We start from the raw sequence: 13,918 nt of genomic DNA, 5'->3' as shown, positions 1-13,918 counted from the left end.
TCCTTCCCTTCAAGGCTCGGGGGTCCAAGATTATCTTCTGTGTCTGTGTTAATTGGTTTCCCTTTTCTTTGTTGAAGAGGGTCTTTGCAATCCTTCTGCCTAGTCCACCATCTTGCCGGAATCCATAGAGATTCAAGGATGGTAAGTTTTGACTAAAAGCAATGTCGTATCTTGTCTTAGTCTCACTGTCCCAACAGGTGTTTAATGCTGACTTGATTTCTTGGGGGTATTTTCATTGGTTTTTTTTTGGAGATTTTTATCACTGGGGTCACTTAGCTGCAGTTCCTTGACCCCGGTGGCTGCATGCTTGTTCATAATGGTCACTTATGGCAACTTCAGTAGTCCCTGGGAATCTGATGTACACCTGTGGTTTATTGCTGCTAGGGTCCCTTGGCCCTTCTGAATGGGCCCAATGACAAGGCCCAATGAGACTCCCTTCCAGCTCTCACATGTATTACAGCCTGTCTTGGGCCCACAGGACATACTCACTTAGCTCTTGTTCTGAGAACCCTGAGGAATGTGCACTGATCCCTCTTCTACCCTTCTAGAGTCCCAGGTGGGGTCTAGACCTCAGTCTACTTAGTTCCTAATCTCAGCAACTTAATACTTTCAATATTCCCACAGATGCTCAGTCTAAATGTTTGAGGTAAGAAGAAAGCACTCTAATCCCTCTCTTCTTAACAGAAGGAGCCAGGATTGACATTCTAATGGCCTTTTCTAAAATTTCTCTCCACAGAATACTTTTTCCTTCTCTAAATCTCTTCCAGATTTAGCCAAACATATGCCAGTATGCTAAGCATGGTTTCATTCAGTTTGAATGCTTTTACTAACATCAGCAAACTATACCCTAGGGATTTAACTGTGTTCCTCAAAAATGTGTCTTGGAATTATAACCCCTTAATGTGATGTAATCTTGTTTGGAAATAGGTTTATTATTATTATTATTATCATCATCATCATCATCATCATCATCATCATCATCATCACCATCATTAGATCACTATTCAAAAAATGGTTTCAGCAATACACTGACAAATAAATTACAAAAATTCAAGTTGGATTCAGAACAGAATATAGAATGAGGGATGTCATTGCTGATGTCAGATGGATCTTGGCTGAAAGCAGAGGATAGAAGGAAGATGTTTACGAGTGTTCTATTGACTATGCAAAGAGATTTGATTGTGGATCATAATAAAGTATGGATAACATTGTGAAAAATGGTAATTCCCAAACACTTAGTTGTGCTGGTGAGAAACTAGAGGTTGCCATTCGAACAGAACAAGGGGATACTGCATGGTTTAAAATCAGGAAGGGTGTGTATCAGGGTGGCATACTTTCACCATACTTATTTAATCTCTATGCTGAGCAAATAATCTGAGAGACTGGACTATAGGAAGAAGAAAATGAAATCAAGATTGGAGAAAGACTAATTAACAAGTTGCAATATGCTGATGACACACTTACTTGCTGAAAGTGAAGATGAATTTAAGCACTTACTTATGAACATCAAAGCTCACAGTCTTTAGTATGGATTAAATCTCAACATAAAGAAAACCAAATTTCTCACAACTAGACCAATAAGAAGTATCATGATAAACAGAGAAAAGATTGAAATTGTCAAAGATTTCATTTTACTCTGATTCACAATCAACACCCATGGAAGCAACTGTCAAGATGTTATCACCCAGGTCAAGAATTGGAGGAAATGATGATGTAAAAGAGCTGAAGAGAAGATTTCAAACAGTTACATTTCTTCCATTTACTTTAACTATTTTTTCTTACATGTACAATGTCCTTGATGTCATCCCACAACTCATCTGGTCTTCTGTCATTATGTTCAATGCATCAATATATTCTTGAGATGGTCTCTAAATTCAGGTGGGATAAACACAAGGTCACAGGTTAGATGTCATTATAGTGGTACATTTAAGGAAACAAAAAAAAAAAAAAAAGAAGAAGAAGAAAGAAGTAGGACCAGAGAGTGTACAGGGGTTGAATGGCTGCTGATAATGTTCTTTCTTGACCTGAGCAATGACTATATGGAAGTATTTTTTTTTGTAACTCATGAAGTTGTACATCTGTTTTTGTTTGTTTGCTTGTTTGTTTTTGATTAATATATTCTATAAAATTGATGGGGAAAAAAAAAAAACCCATGGGCCATATGAGAACCCTTATGTAAAGCTCAGTAGATAGGTTCCTGAAAGACTTCTTTGATCCATCTTCTCTCTACATACATTTTTTAAAAACCACCTTTTCAGATTTAGTTGGACACATGCTAGTATGCTATGGATCATTTTATTCAGTTTGAATGCTTTTACTAACATCAGCAAACCACAACCTGTCTCTACCACCACTCTCTTTCAACATAGCCAGAAAGATCTTTTAAAGTTAATTATATTATGTAATTCACTACTTAAAAGAGAATGTCAATGGCTCCTCACTGCATGTGGAGTAAAGTCCAAATCCCTTTCCAAGTTTTCATCAGCTGAGCATCATTTGATTGCTCACCTATCCAGGACTTCCTTATCCCACTGTGAGATCAGGACTTCAGGATAAGCCTTCAGTCTCTCTCCACACAATCCAAGTATTTTCATGACCCTTTTTTGCATTTGGGATTCAAGTTTCCACAGTGCATCACACGGCTAGATCCTGCAGTGAATTGCTTGATGTGGCCCTTCTAGCCATCGTCCTTCATTTTGTGACGTATTGTAAATCCTATTATACAAACCTGTTTAAGGTGGTGTGGTAGTTGTGTGTCAACTTGGCTGGGCAGCTGGCAGTAGTCATTCCCTATGATGACTGGCAACTGTCATTATCATGGGATTTGCTGTGAGCAACTGAATAGCTGCTGATTGTTAAAGCCATCTACTTGGGTTATTTCTGTTGTAGTAGCACAGGTGGGATATATCTTGTGTCCCGCCTTGCTGGAGGGTATAACTTAAATCACCAACATTAGCTTCCTTGAGGGTGTACCTATGAATCTTCTGGGAAGGTTCACCCTCCTCTTGCTCCAGTTCTGCATTTTGGCATCATCTCACCCCTGCATTCGGAACAGCAACCGTCATCTGATCTGCTGATTGAGATTCATCAAACCCCAAGAATTGGGATGATCCTCCAGACCTACTTACAGGCTTGAGACCTGCCAGCCTGCTAGCCTCTCAGCCTCCACCACCACTATGTGAGATGATCCCTTGGGTGTCTGCGAGTTCTGTGAGGCATTAGAGTGAAATACAGAACCCTAAGACAGGGAGATTACTGAGAGGAGGAGGAGGAGTTAATGTCTGAAATGATGGAGTGGCATGGTAGTTTGGGCATTTGGGACATCTTTAACATCTGCCTCATGGGGACTGGCCTTATGCTGATCTTTCTAAGAGAAACTTTTCAAGCAACTGAACAATTGTTCAGTCTGTTTCCACACAATCCAAGTACTTTCATGACCCTTTTTTGCATTTGTGATTCCCTTCGTCTGGAAGTTTCCACAGTTGATCACTAGATCTCCCTTTCATTTCAAGTATTTCAATTCCAAAGAGGCTCTAGTTGTGCAGTAGTGAAAGTGTTCAACTGCCAATGAAAAGTTCAGCAAATTGAACCCACCAGCTGATCCATGGGAGAAAGATGTGATAGTCTACTTCCTTGAAGATTTACAGCCTTGGAAACCCCATGGTGCAGTTCTAGTCTGTGCTCAGGATTGCTATGATTTGGAATCAACTCAATGACAGCAGTGGGGTATGGTGGATTTCAATTTCACCACCACTGAACCATCTTTCTTGACTCCCCTGCCTAATGTAACTCCTTTCTCAGTATTAATCATAGTCTGTAATGGCATTACTTATCAATCCATTTCTATCTTTCTTCCTTTCCTTCACTTTCCATCCATCCATCCATTCATCATCCATTCATCTACCCATCCAACATGTATATGCACCATATGGAGAACATAAGTTCCAGGAACTCACTTGTTTTGCCTCCTGTGTTTCCAGTACCCCACCACTCATCTGTCATTTTGTCATACTGTGGGGCTTGCATGTTGATATGATGCTGGAAGCTATGCCACAATTATTTCAAATACTAGCAGAGTCACTCATAGTGGACAAGTTTCAGTGGAGCTTTCAGACTAAGATAGACTAGGAATAAAGGTCTGGCAACCTACTTCTGAAAATTAGCCAATGAAAACCAGATGGATCATAGTACAACACTGTCCAACTCACTTGCATTGGGCATGTCATCAGGAGGGATTAACTGCTGGAGGGAGACATCATGTTTGGTGAAGCAGAGGCCCAGTAAGAGCAAAGGAGACCCTTAGACAGATGGATTGGCACAATAGTGGCACTGATGAACTACAGCATGCCAGAAATTGTGAGGATGATGCAGGACCAGGCAAGGTTTTGTTCTGTTGTACTTAAGATAATCATAATTTGGAGTTCACTCTATTGGAAGCTCTCCCTCCCTTCTTGCTCCCCTTCCCTCTTCAGCACCTAGCTCAATACATGTAACAGCTTCTCAGTACAATCATGCTGAAGAAATAAATGAAAATAATAAAGGTAATTACCATTCAACAGATTCCTCTGCTTCATGTTGCTATTAGGTGCCATCAAGTCAATTCCAACTCATAGTGACCCTATGCACAACAGAATGAAACACTACCTGGCATGTGACATGCTCACAATCATTGCTACATTTGATCCCAGTGTTAAAGCCACTGTGTCAATCTATCTCATTGAGGGTCTTCTTTTTTGCCAACCTTCTACTTTACCAAGCATGATGTCCTTTTCCAGGGACTGGTGCCTCCTGACAACATGTTCAAAGTATGTGAGATGAATCCTTGCCATCCTCACTTAGAAAGCAGTATTCTGGCTGTACTTTCCAAGACATATTTGTTAATTTTTCTGAAGTCCATGGTATGTTAAATAGTTTTTGCCAATACTATAATTCAAAAGCATCCATTATATTTCTATCTTCCTTATTCATTGTACAGCCTTTGCACTACTATAAGAAATCAAAAGAGACCTACATAAATGGAAGAATACACCATGCTTATGGAGAGGAAAACTTAACATTGTGAAAATGTCAATACCACCCAAAGTGATCTGTAGACATAATACAATCCCAATGCAGATTTCATCAACATTCTTTAAAGAGATGGAAGAACCAACCACCAACCTTATATGGAAAGGAAAGTGACCCTGCATATACCAAGCACTACTAAAGAAGAAGAACAAAGTAGGAGGCCTCACACTTCCCAATCTCAAAACCTACTATACAGCTGTTGTTGTTGTTATTATGTCGTCGAGTCGGACCCGACTCATCGCAACCCCTCCTTGGATTTCCGAGGAGATATCACTATGGAAGTAGATTGCCCCATCTTCCTTCCGAGGAGTGGCTGGAGGGTTTGAACTGCCAGCCTTCTGGTTAACAGTCAAGTGTCTTAGGCACTACGCTACCAGAGCTCCTACTGCAGTCAAAAAAGCCTGGTACTGGTACAATGACAGATACATAGACCAATGGAATAGAATTGAGAATCTGGAAGTAAATCCATCCACCTATGGCCAGGTGATCTTTGACAAACAGCTTAAACTCATTAAATGGTGAAGAAATAGTCTGTTTAGCAAATGGGGATGGCAAAACTAGATATCCATTTGCAGAAAAGTGAAACAACATCTATATCTCACACCACATACAAAAACTAGCTCAAGATGGATCAAAGATCTAAATGCAAAATCTAAAACTGTAAAAACAGCAGAAGACAAACTAGATGACTGGAACCTCCTAAAAATTAAACACTTGTGTACAGCAAAGTATTTCACCACAAGAGTAAGAGAGAAAAAAAAAATTGGTAATGACCCCGGAGAAGGGACTAATTTCTAAAACTTACAGAAAATGTCAACAACTCAACAACAAATAGACAAACAATCCAATTAAAAAATGGACAGAGAACACGAACAGATACTTCATCAAAGAAGATATGCTAGAGATGCCATTAGAGAGAGATGCAAATCAAAACAACAAGATTATCATCTTACTCCAGCCTTAGGCACTATGCCACCAGAGCTCTTTCCAGCACTAATAGCAAAGTTTACAAAAAGAGAAAACTACAAATGCTAGTGAGGGTGTAGAAAGATCAGAACCATCATACACAGCTGGTAGGACTATAAAATGGTACATCTACCTGAGGGAGGGAGTTGTTGGACCTTTGGGCTAGGAACCATGGTCACAGGGACATCAAGCTCAATCAGCATAACATACTACACAAAAACATTGTTCTACATCCTACTTTGTTGAGTAGGGACTAGGGTCTTAAAAGCTTGCAAGTGGCCATCAAGATGCAACAACTGGTCTATCCTCATGCAGAGCAAAGAAGAATGGAGTAGACCAAAGATGCAAGGACACAAATAGCCCAAGAGACTAGTTGATCATGCAGACCTCAGCCTACATGACCATGAGACCAGAAGAACTAGATGATGCCCAGTTACCATGTCACCCACTCATAAAGGGATCAGTGCAGGAGACCCTGGATAGAGTGGGAGAAGCATGTGGAACAAAACTCAAACTCATGGAAAAAAAAAAAAAAAAAGACCAGAGTTACTGGTTTGATAGAGATTGGTGAAATCCTTGAGACTATGGCCCCTAGTTGCCCTTCAGGGATGGAACTGAAATGAATCCCTTGGCTTCCAGCCAAACAACAGACAGACATATAAGGTGAATATTTATACCAGGTAGATATACTCCTTAGAACAATCAACCATGGGAGATCAGAAAGTCAGTATTTGCACAGAGAGATAGCACAGAGGGCAGGAATGCATAGAAAGAAGGACACAGGGAAAAGGTAACCACAAGGAAGAAGTGGGAAGAAAGCTTTTACATTATGGGGATTGCAATCAATGTCATGAAATGAAACGTGTATGAATTGCTATATAGAAAATGAACTTGCTTTGTAAACTTTCATCCAAATCACAATAAAAAAGGAAAAGAGAGAGAAGAAAAAGAAAACTCCTGGCCACCAGGACCACAAATGGACCAATCTCCTCCTGGTAGGACATAGTTGCTTCATTTGCTTAAGTACGATAGTTACTTCATCTGCATAAGTATACTGGCCAAATCCTGTAAGGTGTGTAAAACAGACCAATCATAGGACAGGCTATAGTCTGGAGCCAGACAAAAAGTTTTAACACATCATGTTGTTTACAGATTACCTAGGAAATATCAATGTGGGCAAAGTAACAAACCCTTGTTGTCGTTGTTAGGTACTGTCGAGTGGTCTCTGACTCATAACGACCCTACGCACAGCAGAATGAAACACTGCCCAGTCTTGCGTCAAACCCTATGGTGTAGAAAACTAGGGCAACAGTAACTCCTCAAAGCTTAGGGGAAAAATCTCTCAAGTTGTTCTTCCAAAGAACCAAGGCAAAAGGCCACATAAAGGAACTCATTTCACCACATGTAGAAAGCATACTACTCAGCCAGTAGGAGAATTAAAAATTCTCATTGAATCCAGATTTTCTGGAGCCGTGGAAAGTGGATGAACCCTTGAAACTACTGCCCTGAGATAATCTTTAAACTGTAAAACAAAAACACTCCTGAAGTCTTCTTAAAATCAATAAACCGATTAGCTTAACTAGTAAAGAATGTCTGACTGAGCATTATGCTCTTTTAAGATCTATCTATATGGGATCAAATTGATAGCAGCAACTCAAATGATTAGATAGAAATCTTATTGGGAACTGAATTTATTTCAATGGGCAAGAAACAACTCAAAAAGGAGGGTGAGAATGCTTGCACAACTCGAATGTAATTAATGTCACCATTGAAGTAAAAAAAAGTGTTGAACTGGTATATGTTTTGTTGTGTATATGCTCAACAAGCACAGTAAAATAAATTATTTTAAAAAAATAATAAAAAGACAGAAAGAACACACAGTCAGTATACCAAAAAAGAATTGGTCAACATTGACCCATTTCAGAATGTAGCTAGTTCAAGCCATACTGAAGCATTGGTGAAAAACAAAACCCTAGGAATTGATGGAGTATCAGTTGCGATACCTCAACATATGGATGCAATGCTAGAAGCATTTACCAGTCAATGTCATGAAATTTAGAAGAGCACTACTTGCCCAATTAACTGGAAGACATCCACAGTCATCCAGTTAAAAATAAAGGTGATCAAACAGAATGGAAAAATTATTGAACAATATCACTAATATCACATGGTAGCAAGTATTTTCTGAAGATAATCCATAAATGGCTGCAGCTATACATCAACAGGAAACTGCCAGAAATTCAAGATAGGTTCAGAAAAGGATGCATAAAGAAAGATATCATTGCTGATGTCAGATGAATCTTGGCCAAAAGCAAGGAATACCAAAAAAAAATGTGTATGTACCTGTATTTTATAGACTACACAAAGGCATTCTACTATGTGCATAATAACAATTATGAATATTAATAACAAAGAATCAGAATTCCAGAGTACTTAATTGTGCTTATGTGGAACCTATACATAGAGCAGGAGGCAGTCATTCAAATAGAACAAAGGGATACGGCATTGTGTAAAACCAGAAAAGATTTGTGGTAGGGTTGTATCCTTTCACTTTACTTACTCAATCTGTACATTAAGCAAATAATCTCAGAAATTAGACTATATGAAGAAGAATACAGCATCATAATTGGAGGAAGATACATTAACAATCTGCAGTACTTACTGAACATGAAGACACCTTGAAGCACTTACTGGTGAAGGTAAAATACAGTCTTCAGCATGGATTACACATGAATATGAAGAAAATGAAAATCTTCACAACTGGGACCATATACACCATCATGATAAATGTGAGGAAATTGAAGTTGTCAAGGATTTAATTCTACTTTGGTCCCAAAGCAATGCTCATAGAAGCAACAGTCAGAAAATCAAATGATACATTGCACTGGGCACATCTACAAAAGACCTTTTTAAAATTTTAAAAAGCAAAGATGTCATCTGGATGACTAAGGTACCAAGCCATGATATTTTCAGTTTCCTCTTATTCACATAAAAGCTGGGCCATGTAAAAGAAAGACTGAAGAAGAACGGACACATTTGAATTTTGATATTGGCAAAGAATACCGAATATATCATGACCTGTCAAAAGAACGGAAAATCTGTCTTGGGAGGAAGGGCCAAAGGATCATTAGAAGTGAAGACGGTGAGACTTTGTCTCACTTACTTTGGACATATATCATCAGAAGGGACCAATCGCTGGAGAAGGACATAATGCTTGGTAAAGTAGAGGGACAGTGAAAAATAGACCTGCACTGAGATTGTTTAACACAGTGGCTGCAACAATGGGCTCAAACACAGCAACTTTTGTAAGGCTAACACAGGACTAGGTAAAATTTTGTTGTGTTATATGTAAGAATGCTATGATTTGAAGCCAACTCGAAAGCACCTAACAACAATCAATTATCATGTTCCCCGTGGTCACACTATATGAAACACGTGCATATGTACAAAGGGAAATCTGACTATGCTGCTCCCTCACTGAATGTTGTCCAGAGCTTACACCATTTGAAGTGAACTCTGAAAGCTTTACATCATAAAGTCATACAGACACCTCTGTAATATGGCATATTTGGCCTTCTTTGATTTAACACTATCTACCTTATTAAAGGGAGCTCTGGTAGCATAGTGGCTAAGGCACTTGACTGCTAACCAGAAGGCTGGCGGTTCAAACCCACCAGCCACTCCTCGGAAGGAAGATGGGGCGATCTACTTCCGTAGTGATACTGCCTCGGAAACCCAAGGAGGGGTCGCTATGAGTCGGGTCCAACTCGACGGCACATAACAACAACAATCTTATTAAAGGATCCCTGGTGGAGTATTGGTTAAATGTTAGCTGCTAACCAAATATTTCTATTTTGAAATAATTTCAATCACAGGAAAAGTTGCAAAAAATGTATACTTAATTTCAATTTACCCCACAGCTAGATACCCTGAATGTTAATGCTTTATATTTCCTTCATCATTTCCTGTAGGACTTCTCCATAGTCTCCTCTACAGGCCTTATCCAAACTGCACTCATTCCCCCAACTAAGTTTTTGTAGCAAAATAGCAGTTACTGGGTCTAGGATCCTGTCCAGGATCTCGTGTTGCTTTTAGTTCTCAGGCCTCTAATTTAATATTCTTTAAAATGAAATAATTTCCCAGTCCTTCCTCTCATGATCTTGACAGCTTAGAATGTCCCTCTGTTTGGTTTTATCCTGCAAATCATCATGATTAGATGCAGATATGCATTTTTTTGCAGGAAAACCACGGAAGTAATGCCATTTCCTCAGTGCATCCTAACAGGAGGCATATGATATTTGACCTTTTACTGGTGCTGCTAATTTTGATCTCTAGGTTAAGGTGATGTCCCTCAGGTTTATTCGTTGTAAAGGTACTATTTTCCACTTGTAATTAATAACTATGATCTTGTAGAGTAGGCACCCTCATGGCATAACAGTTTAGTGCTTGGCTGCCAACTGAAAGGTTGGTGGTTTAAAACTACCCAGAGGCTCCACAGGAGAACGACCTGGAGATTTGCTCCCACAATGATTACAGCCTAGAAAACCCTAAGGGGCAGTTTTACTCTGTCACAAGGGTCACTCTGAGGCAAAATAGAATTGATAGCACCTTCCCCCACCCCCATCACCTAGTTTTAGATTTCAATGATATCTTGTCTGAAACAATCATTGCTTTGGTGATTTTTAAATGATGATTTTAAATTCCATCCTTGCTTCTACATTTATTATCTGGCATTCCACAGTAAGAAAGACCTCTCCCTTCTCCCACATTTATGTCTCCATTCATTTATTCAAATTAGCATAGACATGCATTTTTATTTAGTATGAATGACTGTTTCTTTAATAAGTAACAATCTATTACTATAATTATTAGTTTGAGATGCAAATTGCCCCAGTGTTCATTGGACATGTCGCCGCCATTCTTTCACCACTTAATTTTTCCTAAAAGTCTATTCATCAAATATATTATGCTTCTCTTCCTTTTCTCATATCACCCTCACTTTGCTGCTACTCTTTAAAGAACCAACTTATAAAGCTTCTCCAACTTCTCTCTCCTCCTCTTCCCTCCTCACATCTTGCTATGACTGTGATACCCTGTGACTATCACCGTCACTACACCTCCACTCCATCTGCACCTGCTGCTTAGCCTTAAGCAGTAGACTCTGTGACTTAAATTTCCCTATTACTCCAGTAAACATTTACTTGGTCTATATAAAACCCCTCCCTGGGTTTCTGAGGTGGTAACTCTATGGAAGTAGATTGCCCAATCTTCCCTCCAAGAAGTGGCTGGTGGGTTTGAACCACAAGCCTTCTGGTTAGCAGTCAAATGCCTTAGGCTACTACCAGAGCTCCCACATAAAATCAAACCAAACCCACTGCCATGCAGTTGATTCTGACTCATAGCGACTCCTGTTGGGTTTCTCAGGTGGTAAATCTTTACAGAAGTGAATTGCTCCATCTTCTTTCCACAGAGTGGCTGGTGGGTTTGAACCGCCAACCTTCTGGTTAGCAGTCAAATGCCTCAGGCACTGTGTCACCAGAGTTCCTTAGGTACTCAATAAATGTTTGCTAATTGAATATGAAAAAAAAAATACTGGAAGCTCTCTTATTCTTCAAAATGTATGATTCAATGGGGTTCTATGCATCAGATCAAATCTCATACTTTTGTTATTGAAATCTATATATATGCTTGCTAAATTGTTCCCTGTGAGATCTGGTGGCATAGTGCCTACGGCATTTGACTGCTAACCAGAAGGCTGGAGATTCAAACCCACCAGCCACTCCTCGGAATGAAGATGGGGCAATCTACTCAGAAACCCAAGGAGGGGTCGGTATAGGTGGGAAATAACTTGAAGTCTGTGAGCTTGGTTTTTGGGATTTTTGTTGTTGTTGTTCTAAATTATTGAAAAAGGAATATTAATCTTTCACTATGATGTGAATTGGTCAATTTCTCATTATTATTCATGTGCCTAAAGTTATAGTACTATGTTTTAACTTCTTTCTTCATCTTTGGCCCCAAGTTGCTCCCTTACATTTTCAAGAGCTTGGCTATGTAATTTGTATCTACAAGTAAATTTGCCCAAACCAACCTTTAAAGCATCTTGTATTTCTTTCCAAATCAAACCATCCTGTAATCTTCCCATCTCAGGTAAGGACAACTCTAGGCTTCCATATATTCAGGCCAAAGATGTCGGAGTCAGCTTTAATTTTCCTCTTTCACATTTGCATGTGGCTCATCAGAAGATCCTGCTGGGCTTGAAATACTTTTAAAGCTAGAACCAACCACTTCTCATTGCTTCCTCTGCCACCATCCTTGTCCATGCCACCGTCATGTCTCACTTGTATTATTGCAATAGCCTCTTCACTAGTCTTCCCACCCACTGCATAGAAGTCTAGTTTCAAAGTATCAGCCAAGGAAATCTTGTTAAACATGCATTGTATCAGGTACCTTCTCTACCCAGGAGCCTCAATGATGTCCCATCTTGCTCAGAAGAAAAGCCAGTGTCCTCACCATGCCCTATAATGCTCTGTATTCTGTGGTTCTCTGTTCGGAAAGAAGGTTGGGCAATCTATTTCCATAGTGATGCCACCTCAGAAACCCAAGGAGGGGTCGCTATGAGTCAGCTCTGACTTGATGGTAACGTATTTGGTTTTGGTTCCACTAGGATCCCACCATCTCTGCTGCACTGATCTCCTGGATGTGCCCAGGAAACTCCAGCATACAATAGCCCCTTCCTTTCCCTCCTTCTTGAGGTAACCACCACCCTACCCCAAGCATCAATGCTCCACTCCTTTCCTTCTTCAGGCCTTTTTCATAAGCACATATAGGGGAGACCTTCCCAGATCACCATATCTAAATTTCCAATTCCTCGATCCTCACTACTTCAGATCTCCCTTCTGTTTTGTTAACTTTAACATCGCTCAGTAACTTTCTATATATTGCACATTTATGTCTTATGTATTGTCCATCTGCCCCAATGAAATGCAACTTCCATCAGGACATGGATTATTCTTTGTTTTGCCCATTAATATGCCCCCAGAAACTACAGTAGTGCCTGGTATGAAATAAATATGTAATATATATTTTAAAAATTAAATAAAAATGCAATGAGTTCTATATTTTAAAGGATGCCTCATAAACAGAATTTCTAGTTAGAGAAGCCATTTTTTAGGATAGGAGCTCTGGTGGCATAATACCTAAGGCATCTGACTGCTAACCAGAAGGCTGGCAGTTCAAACCTACCAACCACTCCTCAGAAAGAAGGTTGGCCAATCCTACTTCCGTAGTGATACTGCCTCAGAAACCCAAGGAGGGGTCGCTATGAGTCGAGGCCAACTCGATGGCAAATAACAACAACAACAATTTGCCTCTAAGCTTAAATTCTAATAGAGTCTGTATCAGAAATTACTTAAGAAACACATCTCCTTTCTAGAAATGTCTTAAAAAATTTCCTCCCTATAGTTACCTCTTCCCTGTGTCCATCACTCCATGCACTCCTACCCCCTGAGCTGTCTCCCTGTGCATAAGTAGCCCTTCTTTCTCTCATGCTTGTTCTCTCCAAGGAGTGTATCTACCTCAGGTAAATATTCAACTCATATGCTTGTCTATTGTTTGGCTGGAAGCCACAGGTGTGCGTTCAATTCCAGACCTGCAGGGTAGCTAGGGGCCATACTCTCAGTGGTTCCACCAGACTCTATTGGGCCAGCAAACCCGTTCCCTGCTTTTTTTTTTCCCCAAATGATTTTGAGTTTTGTTCCACATTGTTTTCCCTGTCTATCCAGGATCTCCTACAAAGATCTTCTTCCAAGTGGTTGACAGCAGTAGCCGGGCAACATCTAGTTCCGGTGTCATAGTCATTTAGGCTGCAGATCGGATGGTGTACCAG

The sequence above is a fragment of the Orycteropus afer genome, unplaced genomic scaffold (genome assembly GCF_000298275.1).
Source record: "Orycteropus afer afer isolate SDZICR_OR568_19922 unplaced genomic scaffold, OryAfe1.0 scaffold00256, whole genome shotgun sequence".
Classification (NCBI taxonomy): domain Eukaryota; kingdom Metazoa; phylum Chordata; class Mammalia; order Tubulidentata; family Orycteropodidae; genus Orycteropus; species Orycteropus afer.
The sequence above is the reverse complement of the archived record's forward strand: the minus strand, read 5'-3'. Positions refer to the sequence as shown.